The sequence below is a fragment of the Ambystoma mexicanum genome, chromosome 2p (genome assembly GCF_040938575.1).
Source record: "Ambystoma mexicanum isolate Mex_15411 chromosome 2p, UKY_AmexF1_1, whole genome shotgun sequence".
Lineage (NCBI taxonomy): Eukaryota > Metazoa > Chordata > Amphibia > Caudata > Ambystomatidae > Ambystoma > Ambystoma mexicanum.
Window position 1 is genome coordinate 1203470951 of NC_090923.1, and position 13105 is coordinate 1203484055.

Genomic DNA, 13105 nt, shown 5'->3' on the forward strand with positions numbered 1-13105 from the left:
CGAAGATCTAATTTCCCATATGACCTTCAATTCAGCACTCCTAGGATTGGGCCTGTCTACCAAGTTACTATATAGCCTGGACACTGGTTTCCAACCATCTTCTAAGGTATGTATCAGGGTCCACAGTGGACTTGGCCATTTCGTCCATTTCCGCTTGGCTGCTGCCCTCACTCACAAGTACCACAAGAACTGACTTCTAGGTAGCTCCGCCTGCTCAGTTAAGGACTCCATTTCCTTGAATATACCATTATCATACATGTTGCCCCCCCCCCCCCCAAGAGACCCCAGCCCTCCCAAAGCCTTGCCACCATGAGTTCATTTTTATTCCTGCAAACATGTACTGCTATTGGGACCTCAAGCGAGTATGGGTTCTCTATTTTTAGCAATTTCTGTGTTCTGTGCCACACCCATCTGCCCAGTGTGACTAGTGCAGCATCACTGCCCAAGCAACTTGATGGCAGCCATAACATTTCTTTCAGATATGCTGGGGCCACCAGCTGCTGCTGCAGCGCCGATTCAGACGTGACTTCATCCGAAAGCCATTTGTTGACAAATCTAAGCTGTGCTGCTAGGTAGTACCTTTCGAGGTCTGGCATTCGCACCCCACCTTCCAGTTGGGCAGGCGCAGTGTTAGCGCAAATTTATGTTGTGACGTTCCCCAAAGGAATTCCTTGAGCAATGCTTCGAGTAAGCGAAAAAATGAGCTTTAACGTAGTGATGGACATTATGGAAAAAAAAATACAAAACCTCAGTAAGATTATCATTCATGTTATGGCAACCCTGCCCATTAGTGACAATGGTAGTTTTGACTAGAATGGCAGACGTTCTCAGCCCCTTTACCTCACCCACGGTATTAGTCATGCATGCCCTCAGACGTGTGCATAATATGTACCTCCAAATATCTAAAAGATTCCAAACACCAAGGGAGCCCCATTTCCGGTAAATCACTTATTGCTACGTACACCAGCCAACGGGAATAAACAGGACTACTTCTACGTCCCGTCCCCTTTCCTCATTACTTTTGGGACATTACGTCCAGTGGGACCGGATCGGAGCACTTTTGTAAAAAAGCATAACATTGAAAAATGTGTCCTTCTCTTTTTACGCGGAGTACCACACATGGCCGTAACACCGCCCTCCTAAGCTGCGCATCGTCCTTCAGTCCTTTTCACTGCGTGGTCGGGGCTGGACGCACTTAGTTTATTTGTTTATTTTATTGTTAATGCGCGTGATATGAACTCTTCCGGGTGGGATAAAACGCCAGTAAGACAGTTTTCAGATTTGTAGAGGTTTTTATTTGAAGTTCTAATAAACATCCAACTTGTTTAACATTTTCTTTAAACATATGGCGAGGTAGAGGACATTTGAACACTTCAAGCACTAGTTTGTCTGAATACTTGATACTCGGTTGAAATCTTTTTTTCATTTTCACAAGAATTCCCTCTTCACCTAACAGGTTTCCTCTGTTTATTCTAGGGGCTCTGTTTGCACAGTCTTGGAACAGTCCGGCCTTTTTATTTTTATTTCATGTCTTTAAGGATTGATATACCCAACCCTGTGTGAGAAGAAAGTTCAAAAGAGATGGAGGCTCCCCATTTTGCTCTTTTCAACACCTTCTAAACTCATATTCTCTTAGGTGGGTTTATTTATCTTTACGCTCCGGTTCCCTCTCCTGGATTAACGTAGACAGACTCTCTCCCCAACAACAGGCTAACGAGGCTCACACGCTTCGCTACGTTCCGCACTCACTTGCGATCTGTTGCTGCAGTTCAGCTGGAGGTTCGGTGTCGGCTGGCCGACTCCTACGGATCGTTCCTCCTCCCCTTCTAGGACGGCGTTCTTCAGTAGGCTGCTTCTCCAGCCCCGCCTTCTCAATCACTTTTCAGCTGTCCTCCATCAGCTGTTCCATGACGCGCAACGACGCGTATTACAGTCCTCTCTCTTTAGGCCTCTTCTACGAGTTCGCAATGGATAACTCCTCCCACACGTCGGTGGGGGCCAGAAGGAAGAGCGGCTGCTCGCTTTCTTCTCCCGATGCTGGACAAGCTGACTTTTCGCCCGTTCGTATCTCATCTGATACGATATGGAGATGTCTTCATTCTAACGGCTCCCCGCTCATAGCCGATCTGCTTCTCATTCACTCATGCACAACGGATGCCACAGGTACGGGCACAACAGGCGACAAAATCACTCGGGCACAACAGGTGCAACGACTTCGTAGCAACTCTTTTATCATAGTCTTCTTTCAATAGGCCCACTCGTACGTTGGTCCATCTTCAGCTGTCCGTTCCTAAAAAAATAAATAATTATAAAAAATAAAAAAACACACATCTCCAACCGTCAGTATTCGAGAAACTGACCTTTCTTTTCCACCTCTCATTCCATTGGCTTAACCTCGCTGTCAATTAAGTGCTCACCCTCTCTATGACATCAGCCTAATGCTCTAGGATTGCTGTGATGCTGGGCCAGCCCGAAGTTCCCTATTGTCAGATCACTCTCCTGTCTCTTCACTTCATCACAGTGCGCCAAACCCAAAGGTAACAGGGCGCAGCAATAAGGAAATGCAGTTTACATGGTTACAAATAATAGAGTTATCACAATCATCCAACAAAAAATACATTTATATTTACAAGTATGAGTACAACTGAAATATTGACTGGTATAATTATATACAAGCAGGTCCTAGAGAGAGCAGTCTAGGCTAGGGAGAGGAGAGCTAGGGCTAAATGGTAAGGGTGGAGAGCGGGTTAGTGGTCAGTGGCGTTGAGCAGGTTGATGTAGTTTTTTCTGAAGTGTAAGTAAGGTAGGCCTGCTCTAAGCTCCTGAGGCAAGGAGTTCCAAAGTTTGGTGGCCTTCCCAGGGAAGCTGTTGCCTCCAACCTTAGTAAGTCTGTATCTCGGTACCACAAGGCAGTTGGCACGGCCTGAGAGTTATTCTTCTCTTTAGTCTGTCTGATAGGTAACTTGGGGCAGCTTTATTTAGCGCTTTGTGGGTCAGGGAGGCGATTTTTAGCAACATTTCGTTGTGGGTAGAGAGCCATTTCTATTGCCTACTAATGGCGGAGATGTGGTCTCTTTTGTTTATACCTAGTGCTGATCTTAAAGCATTATTTTGCAGGATTTGTAACCTCTGGATTTGTATTTGTATTTTGTTTATTTGTAACGCGCACCATCAGGCCCAAGGGCATCCGGGCGCAACTTAGGTTAATATACATACAGGTAGTCAACATACATGGTTATATACAAGATATACATACAAGATTATTATATACAAGTGAATGTGCAAACATGATTATATACAACTAACAGTAGGAGTTAGCAGATAGGCCTAGAGGCAGAGGTGCCTAGTTCTGATCAAAAAGCCAAAGTTTGGTTTTAAGCTTGAAAGTGTTCAGGGTGTTTTCAGATCTGATGGTGACAGGGAGGGTATTCCACAGCTTGGAGGCAAGGACAGGGAAGCTCGTAACCTCCGCTTTTTGCAGTTTGAACCTAGGGATAGAGAGGCTATGGAGCTGAGCAGTTCTTTGCGGTCGGGTGGAGGAGTGGACGGAGAGCCTGTTGCAAAGGTAGGGGGGGGGGCCTTGTTGGCTAGGCATTTGTGCATGAGGACAAGTGTTTTAAGTGCTATTCTTTGTTTGACAGGTAGCCAGTGTAGGTTGGATCTAGTTTCGGAGATGTGGTGGTTTCTGGGAATGTTTAAGGCTGCCCTAATGGCATTGTTCTGGGTGACTTGGAGTTTATTTGGATTCCCTTGGCTGGTCCCTAGATATAGAGCGCTACAATAGTCAATCTTGGACATAATGAGCGTTCTAGCTAAGGTGACACTGTTCGGGGTGGTCAGGAATGGTCTGCAAGCTGCAATGAGTTTGCACGTGTATGCCGACGCTGATCTAACAGCATTAGTTTGTCGGGTCAAGGAGAGGGTGGCGTCCAAGTAAAAACCTAATGTTTTAGTGTCTTTGGAGACTTTGATAGTATTACCATCTATGATGAATGCCTGGTAGGAAAGATCTAGCTTACCAAGACGTTGCGGTGAACCCAGGATGACAATTTCCGTCTTGTCGTCATTGAGACATAATTCATGTTGGGCCATCCAGGCCTGGATGACCAAATAAACGTCATTCAGGGCCTTAATGTCAACTAGGTAGTCGCCTGTGATGGGAATGAGTATCTGAGTGTCGTCGGCATAGTTAGTATATGAGACACCCAGATAATCAAGCACATCAAAGAGCGGCTTAGTGAAAACATTATAAAGTGTCGGTGACACACAAGATCCTTGTGGAACGCCACAGTGAATAGGAGCAGGGTCAGCGGCTGCAGATGGTGAGAAGACCCTCATGGATCTGTTGCTCAGGAAGGATTTGATCCACGCTGAGGCGGAGTCTGAGAAATGGGCAGCAGAGTGGAGGTGCCGGCATAGGATTTGGTGATTGACCAAATCAAAGGCTGCAGAGAGGTCTAGGAGAAGAAGCATAGCTAGTTTTCCATTATCTTTCAAATCTATCAAGGCCGTTTCTGTCCCATGTCTAGGGCGGAATCCAGATTGCCGTGAGCCAAGGAGATTATTAGATTCCAAGTGGTCTTGGATCTGCAGGTATGCTGCACGATCCAGAATCTTAAGCAGGAATGGGACTGTGGTTATGGGTCTAAAATTAGTGGGTATGCTAGGGTCTAGAGTTGGTTTTTTGAGCAGTGGGATCACCCAAGCGTCTTTGAGGTTGTCAGGGACTGTCCCAGTCTTAAAAGAGGAGTTGATGAAGGCTGTGATGAATGGGGACAGGTCGTGGGCCGAGTCCTTGACGATAGCAGCAGGGCACGGGTCACCTTGGCAGTTTGAGGGTTTGATTCTCGTGATGATTTCTTCTACCTCAGCGATGGTGAGAGGGGAGAAGGATGATGGCTTTATTAGCACCACTGTATAGTGCAATAATCTAATCTAGATAGTACTAGTGCTCTGGCTAAGATCATGCAACTGTTATTTGACAGAAATGGTTTCTCCAGCATGGGGTCTGCCATGGATTCACATGCTCATGAATATTCCCCGTCGTCAGGCTGGGTATCCTCGGTAAAGAAAAAATCAGTATCAGTTTCGTTTCTGATCTGGCTTTTAGTAGTAACCAATCACTGATCTCTGGGTCATACTGCCCGAGCCAATGACTGCCCTCTCCCTAGGCCCCTCCCCTGGCAGCCATCCTCAGATTTTTACCGCACGTTCAAGTGTTGGGAATCCTATAGCTCTCGAGCTTTTACTGCGTTTTGCGCTTTTTCAAAGAGATTCATCTAATTTTTCTGTTAAATCGAGCCTCAAGTTCCACTGTTTCTACTTCCAATCAACGGGGACCCGTTTCGGAATTTTCTACGCCCCTCAAGGGTGAAGTTTTCGTCGAGCTACGCTTCTTGGAGGATTCCAGAAGTTTCTGAGGCCTACCTCGTGGACATGGCCAAGGAGAAAGGAAGTTCGACGCCCGGCAAGCTGTTCAGGAACTGCCCTGGATGCAAGCTACAGAACCTGTTCAAGGAGGACGAGCACTCGAGGTGCCTCTACTGCCTTCACGAAGACAAAATGCACGTGGAGAAGGACTGTGCGTTTTGCATGAACATGTCGGAACGGACCATGAGGGATCGTCGGACCCGTCTCGCCAACTCGCTGGAAGGCAAGAGCCCAGCAGGTGAGAAGAAGTCTGAGCGGTCTTCTAAGTCCTGTGAGTGCGCCCCGGAGACGGGGGCCCAACAGAAGGCTAAGCACCGTGAGTCCGCGGGCACCGGGAACACCGAACGGTCGGGCTCCTCGGCTGTCAGGCAGGGCGCACCTTCGCCGACGCCATCAACCACGAGCCGACGCTCTGGCTCGGGGAAGAGAAAATCCGAGAACCCGGCTAAGCTTCTAGCGAGGCCCCGGTCGATCTCAGAGGAACCGGCTGAGGGGGAGCGAGGCGGTGACCCTCCACCTAAGGTGAAGGCCTCAAGCGCGCCCAAGGTGGTGAAGGCCTTGATTCACCCGGCCAAGGCCTCTATTGAGGGAGTCGCTGTGGCCCTGGCGAAGCCTACGTAGGCTACCCCAGTGGTGGCGACCTCAGGGCCGAGAGTGTCCCTGCCTCCCCGGAGGGAATCCTCTTTTAAGCCCATCGATAAGACCCCCGTGGAGTCCCCGGTGGATAAAAAGGGGGGGTTGGCGGTGGTCATTACAGACACGGACACAGCCTCTGAGGAGGAGCTGGTAGAAGTCGAAGAGGGACTCGACAAGAATTTGGAAGAGGCCCGTTCCCATGGGAGGGATCCCGACGAGGGGGACGACGAGAGCGAGGGTGGCGACGACGAGGCTCCCGTGGAGGAGGAGCAACCGTTGCACCCGTCGCGGCCCGAGCCACAGGACAACTCGGCGGCCATCTTGACAGCAATCCAGGCCTTATGCACGGAGATAAGGACCAGATTGCCTCTCTCCCCGACGGACGACCCGACTGAGCCGGGTCCGTCGGGAAGCCCTCCAAGCAAGAGGAGGAGGATTCATCCAGCCCCGCCTTATCAGCCCTCACGGCCCTCTCAGCCTTTGTCTCCTTCCCCGATCCCAAGGGATGACACGGGAACAGATATGGTCACGACGGGGACGAATGACGGTGGTGACGACGAGACGGATCTCCCGTCGCCGATTCCTCAGGCTTCCCCGCCCTACGAAATTGGCTCGTTTCACGCCATGATTGCCAGGGCGTCTGAGCTTTTCCAGCTCTGTCCCGAAGAGAAGGAAGGCTTCCTCTTCCAGCGGCGCGAGGCCAAGAGGAAGACGGTCCTCGCGGTGCCGTTGCTGGATGACATTTGGGACGAGGGACTCGCTCTCCTTAAGAACCCGTCCATGACACCTGCCAAGAGGGACCGGTACGAGAAGAAGTACCGGGTCCCCAACTCCGCCCCGTTGTGCCTTAGGGCGCAACCGACCCCGGATTCGGTTGTCTCGGCAGCGGCCAAGAAGAAAGCGAGGGGGGGGCATCGCCTCGACTTCTACTTCCTCGCCAGACGGCGAGGGAATGAAACTGGATGCAATGGGACGACGAGTCATCCCGTTGCCGGCAACGACGATTAAGGCGGCCAACGCCCTGGCGATCGTGGGCCGCTACGATGGGGAATTGTGGTACAAGATCGCCCCCCTGTTGGACTTCTTACCGAATGACAAGAGGGCAGAGGCCCTGGCGATCCTGCTGGAAGGCGAGGTGGCGTCGGACCATGCCATAACGGTGTCCAGACCTTTCCAACACCAGTTTCCACCAGTTGGGCAATGGCGTTTGCCTTCGACGGCGGGGGTGGCTCAAGGCGACGGATTTCCGCCAAGACGTGCAAGCCAAGGTTTTGGACATGCCCTTCGACGGGAACAATCTGTTTGGGAAGACAGTGGATGAGTCCCTCCAAGCCATCAAGACCGACACGGAGACGGCTCGGGCCCTAGGAGTACTTCATCAACGACGGCCGTCCTTTCAGAACTCCGGAGGCAAGCACGGTGCCTCCAAGGGATTCTGCGGTGGCTCCTCTACGTACCGCCAGGCGGCCCGATCCCCGTTGCAAGAAGCCTACAGGGGACGAGGCAAGTCTGGGGGATCTCGCCGTTGTCGCCAGGGAGGCCAAGGCGGCAAGGCGGCCTCCAAGCAGGACTGAACCGGCCGTTGCGTTGGGCCCCCACCGAAGCACCCCAGTGGGAGGCCGGCTGGCGAAGTTCGTCAGCGTGTGCGAGTCCATCTCCACCGACCGTTGGGTGCTGGCTGCCCTGGCCCAGAGGCACGCCCTCGAATTTCTAAAGAAGTGCCCCCCCATTCCACCCGTGGCCAGGAAGGAAAACCATGTCCCTCAACTACTGTTGGAGGTAAGGGCGATGCTCAAATGTGCCATCGAGCTTGTCCCGAAGAGGCTCCGGAGATTACTCAAGATGCTTCCTCGTAAAAAAGACAGGAGGATGGCGCCCCATCCTGGACCTGCGTCGACTAAACGAGTACATCAAGGCACAGAAGTTCCGGATGGTTACCCTCCAGCACGTGCTGGGACAGCTGGAGGAAGGCGACTTCCTGTCGTTGGATTTGGAGGATGCCTACTTCCACATCCCCATTCTAAAAGGAGACCGAAAGTTCCTCAGGTTTGTAGTCCAGGGACGGCACTACCAGTTCAAGGCCCTCCCGTTTGGACTGAAGTCGGCGCCCAGGGTATTCACCAAGTGCCTAGTACCGGTGGCGGCGTGGCTGCGCCTGCAGGGGATCCACGTCTACCCCTACCTGGACGATTGACTAATCCGAGCAAGGACAAGGGAGCTCGCCGTAGAACACACAGCGAAGACCGTCCAGCTGCTCACGGACCTGGGGTTCTCCATCAACTTCCCCAAATCCCACCTGGTCCCGTCGCAGGTCGCACGGTTTCTGGGAGCCAAGCTCGATACAGTGGCGCAACTGGCGTCGTCGGAGGAAAGGACAAAGGCCATCCTGGGCAAGGTGCAGCGTCTACTGGCCACGGACGTGGCCAGGGTGAGGTCCATCAAGCCCCTCCTCGGGATGATGTCCTCATGTATTTATCTTGTGCGCCTATGCAGGCTTCAGATGAGTCCTCTACAGGAGTTTCTCGACACCAGCTGGACCACTCAACGAGACTTTCCGTCAATCGCTCCGGTGGTGGGGCACCCGCGCTCATTTGACGGCAGGCACAGACTTTCAGACTCCGACTCACCAGGTGACGGTGACTACGGATGCCTCTCTGGAGGGGTGGGGAGCGCACACCGGAGAGCTTCATGCGAGAGGCCTTTGGCTCCCAGAGGAGAAGCCGCTCCACATCAACATCCTGGAGCTCCGTGCAGTGTTCTGGGCCCTCAGGTCCTTTCTCCCGTTCCTCACGGGCAAGGTGGTGAGGATCTTCACCGACAACACCACCACGATGTTTTACATCCGAAAGCAGGGAGGAACCAGATCCCCAACTCTGTCAAGGAAGCCCAGGACATGTGGCATTGGGCCGTCGCCCAGGGGATGTTTCTGGTATCCTTTCATCTGGCAGGGATAAAGAACACCATCGCCGCCTCACTCAAAGGACATAGTCGAGTCGAGATAGAAGCCTAATGTTTTTACTTCCTGAGTTACTTTAATGATGTTTCCATCTATAGTGAATACAGAGTATTCATGGCCTAATTTATTGATATTGGATTGCATCACCGGGAAGAAATGTTTTCTTCTTTCCCGTTGTCCTTCTCTCCAGCTCCGATTCTGCGTTCGAGTAGTCCTCTGTCGATGCTGGATCATCTGGGATATGTCTCTTGTGAACGTCACTTCGCTAGGGCGGATCCCCATTCTTTCTATTTGGAGTGTCTGGGACTGGATCACCGTTGGGACTCGTGTTTCTACTGTGACTCCCTTTCGGTCTGGGCACTTCAGCATCATCATCGTCGGTGGGAGGAGGTCTTCCAGCGAGTTCCTCCACCGCATTTTCAACTCTTCATCGACGAAAAGAAGACGCCCGTTAAGTTCCTTACTTTTTAGGGCACCCCGGCGGGGGTGGGGACTCCTTCCCGGGGTCCTCCAGGTCCGAGAGGGGCTTCAAGAGCTCTGCCACCAGGGTTTCCCCTGAGGTGCCTCGCAGGCCTAATAGGCGTACCGGGCGTTTTCTCCGAGGGTTTCTGCGAGGGGCCTGCCGACACCGGATTACGTTCCGAGGTTCACTGATCAGGTGGTAATAGCCAGCCCAGTTGTGCTGAGGCCTTGGGTACCGGAGTTCACTCCGAGGTCTCCTTGTCTGGAACTTCCCAGTCGGACACTGGAGTGCGCGCTGAGGCCTACGTTGAGGCTTTCTGTACCGAACCACGGTTCGAGGACCCTTCCGGGGGTGCTATACAGACCAGACTACATTCCGAGGTTCCTCTCATTGAGGCCAAGGTGTGTACCCACAGAACTGAGAGACCCCTTTAAGGTCTTGCCTGTGTGTTGGATTCCTCAACATTCCTGCACTCGCGGTGATACCACATCTGTTGAGGGGGCACAGGGAGAGGTTGCTAACCGTATCTCCTCTGTTACTGGCTTTGCTGAGGTTCCTCTCTTGGAGCTAATTCAAGGGGCCCCTTCAGGATGTCCAGTAAACATCCAAGACCCGACAGTACCTGTCCTGCCAAGGATCCTTTTGTTAAGGCTAAAGTTCGATCAAGTCCCCTGACCATCTTGTGGAGATACCTGCCTCATCCACACATGTGACGCAGTTCTCTTCAAGTGTGGACAAAATGGTGGGCCTTCCCTCGTGGTCTACGGTGGCCATTTTGGATTCTTCTCTTACACCCGTGCTATCGACGGGTGCTGGCAACCTTCTTTTTGTTGAACCGTTGCCACGGGTCAGTGCGAATCAGTTCCGCCCTTCTTTTGACTGCCGTGCACTGATGCCAATAACGCATACGGTCTCGCTTACTGGCAGCCTTCCTCATTATGTTTGTGGGGTTATGCCCCTTATGAGTGGCCTCTGCCCACCCAAGTGTCTAAATCTTCGTCAGAGGATGCCTTTTTCGGGGCAGTTTCAGAGAATTATGCACTCTGACCCCATGAGGGAGTACTTTAAGGGCCTTTCTTGTAGCACTGTCACCAGGTTTTCCCCCTGAGGTGCCCAAACGGCTGCACAGGCGTATCGGAGATTCCTCTGAGGGTCCTGATGGACCTGCCAGTACCAGACATTGTTCAGAGGTTCACCATCACGGTGCTAAAGTCAAGCCCAGTTCGGCTGGGTGCTGGGATACCAGAGTTAACCCCGAGGTCTCCGTTTCTGGAGCTTTCCCTGCTGTAACCAGGTTGAAACCTGAGGTTCCTCTTCTGGAGGCTAAAGTCTATATCGACAGATCTGCGAGGCTTTCTCAGAGGGTCTTGTCGGTGAGGTATTGTCCTCAACCGTCCCACGCTCAGGGTCGTGGTGGTACCGGTTATGTTGAGGGGGCAAAGAGGAGGGGTTCACAAAACGCATTCCCTCTGGTACGGGCTTGTCTGAGGTTCCGCCTTTGAAGGCTAATTTTGAGACTGGTTTGAAGCTGTCAACTTAACATCAGAGACCACCCAGTACCGGCTCTGCCGAGGATCCTTGTAAGGCTAAAAAGTGTTACTGAAGTCCCCAGACTCTCCTGAGGAGGCAATTGCCTCAGCTACGCATGTGATGTCAGGTGGCGAAAAAATGGCGGCCCAACCTGCGTGGCCTACGGCGGCCATTTTGGATACCTCCCTTACACCTACATTCGCAACGTCTGGTGCTGGGAGCATTCCTTTTGGATCGGCGCGTATGGGCGCCGCTGCCTCATACTGTCTCACTCCCTCCTGCTTTTGCTCCACTGATCTCTGTGGACCAGGCCAATGGTGGATCCTCCTGGCAACCATCCTTGTGTTCGGGGGCTAAGGTCCCTTACGAGCGATTAATTCTTCTTCGCCCTTGGCTGAGGATGAGTTTTTTGGGAAGTTTCAGATGCTCATGCACTCTGTCCCTATGAGGACGTATTTCAAGCGTCTTTTCACTCCTGTTCAGCCCTGGCTGTTCCGATTCAGTTTTTCTTTTAAAACCTGAGGCCATGGGCGTGGAGGACCAGTCTTCTGTTCCCGCCTCATTGGGATGAGCCTTAAGCGGATGAGGACGGCGATGGGGAGGGGCTTGTGTAGCTCTGTTACCAGGGATTCCCTGAGGTGCCTCAAGGGTCTGCGCACCAGTGTGTTCTCTGAGGGTCCCTCCGAGACCTGCCAAAACCGGACCTGGCTCAGAGGTTCACCATCTGGGTGCTAAGGTTCAGCTCAGTTCGTCTGTGGCTCTGGATACCAGGGTTTCCCTGAGTTCTCCGTTTCTGGTGGTTGTCACTCCGAGCCACGGCGTGAGGCCCCTCTTGAGGATGCTATATGTCCTGGCTTAAAACTCAAGATTCCTTTAATTACAGTACCGACCGAGTCGAGGGATCCTCTAAGGGTCCTGTCGGTAGGGTACATTCCCCAACCGTCACACGCTCAGGTTTGTCGTGGTACTGATTCTGTAGAGGGGGGCAAAGGTGATCAGCAACAGGCCTTCCAGTACCGGCTCTGCCGCGGTTCCTCCATTGGCAGCTAATATTGGGTTAGTTCCTAGGTTGTCCACTAAACATCCTAGATCTGCCAGCACCGGCTCGGCGAGGATCCTTGTTTCAAGGTTAAGTGTTACTTAAGACCCCGACTCCCCTGAGGGGACAGTTACTTCATTTTCTCCTATGACGCAGTTCTCTTCAGCTGTTGACTAAATGGCAGCCCAACCTCCTTGGTCCTTGACGGCCATTTTGGATACCTCCCTTACACCAACTTTCATGACGACTGGTGCTGGGAGCGTTCCTTTTGGGGCTGAGCAGCTTTTCCACGCTATGTGGACAACAAAGACCCGGCTGTCGGTCCTGGCAACAGCTTCAGCTAAAGCCCCTTGTACACAGAGGTCAGGGTCCCAGCCTCGGTCCTTCTCTGGGATCAGGGGGTTTCAGGGTAGCTGTACGTGCCGAACTGAAACTCCTGTTGGTAGCCCCGCCTTAAGCGGCAGCAGCAAGGTGGTTGGTGTTTCTCGCCATCAGCCTCCTCTACAGGGACAGGTAATCTACCTGCCGACAAATCACCAAATTTATATATTTGTCGGTCAAACTAGACATTGGTGGGAGGCCGAATCTCTTCTCATCTGGAGGCCTGGAAAACCATCACCGAAGACTGGTGGGGTTTGTCCATCGTTTAGGCGGGTTTTCGCTTGCCCTTTCCTCCTACCCCACCCTTCAAACCTCTCTTCCAACACATCAGGATGCCCTCCCTCAGAGCAGAGGCACAGAAACATCTATACCTCAGAGCGGTGGAACCTGTTCCCCTCATGGAGCAAGGGAGGGGCTAGTACTGCTGACCTTTCACAGTGCTCAACCAGGCTGGCCTGCGCACTATCTTTGGTCTTTCCGGGAGAGATTCAAGCTGATCACGCCCTGCCAAATAAAGTCCTCTCTTTGGAAGGGCGGTTGGGTCGGTGTTGTGGTCTTCCAGGATGCGTAAATGCACATTCTGACTTGGAACCCGCATATGAAATATCTGCGGTTCTCAGTGGGAGCAGAACACTTCAGATTCGGGTACTCCTTTTGGTCTCGTCTCAGC

The 13105-nt window shown here is 52.3% G+C and overlaps 1 protein-coding gene across 3 annotated transcripts in view; it reads left to right on the forward strand.

Annotated features, from left to right (window-relative positions):
* IRAK1 (interleukin 1 receptor associated kinase 1) overlaps window positions 1-13105 on the forward strand; it is a 956043-nt gene that overhangs the window by 398060 nt on the left and 544878 nt on the right. The window lies entirely within an intron of this gene.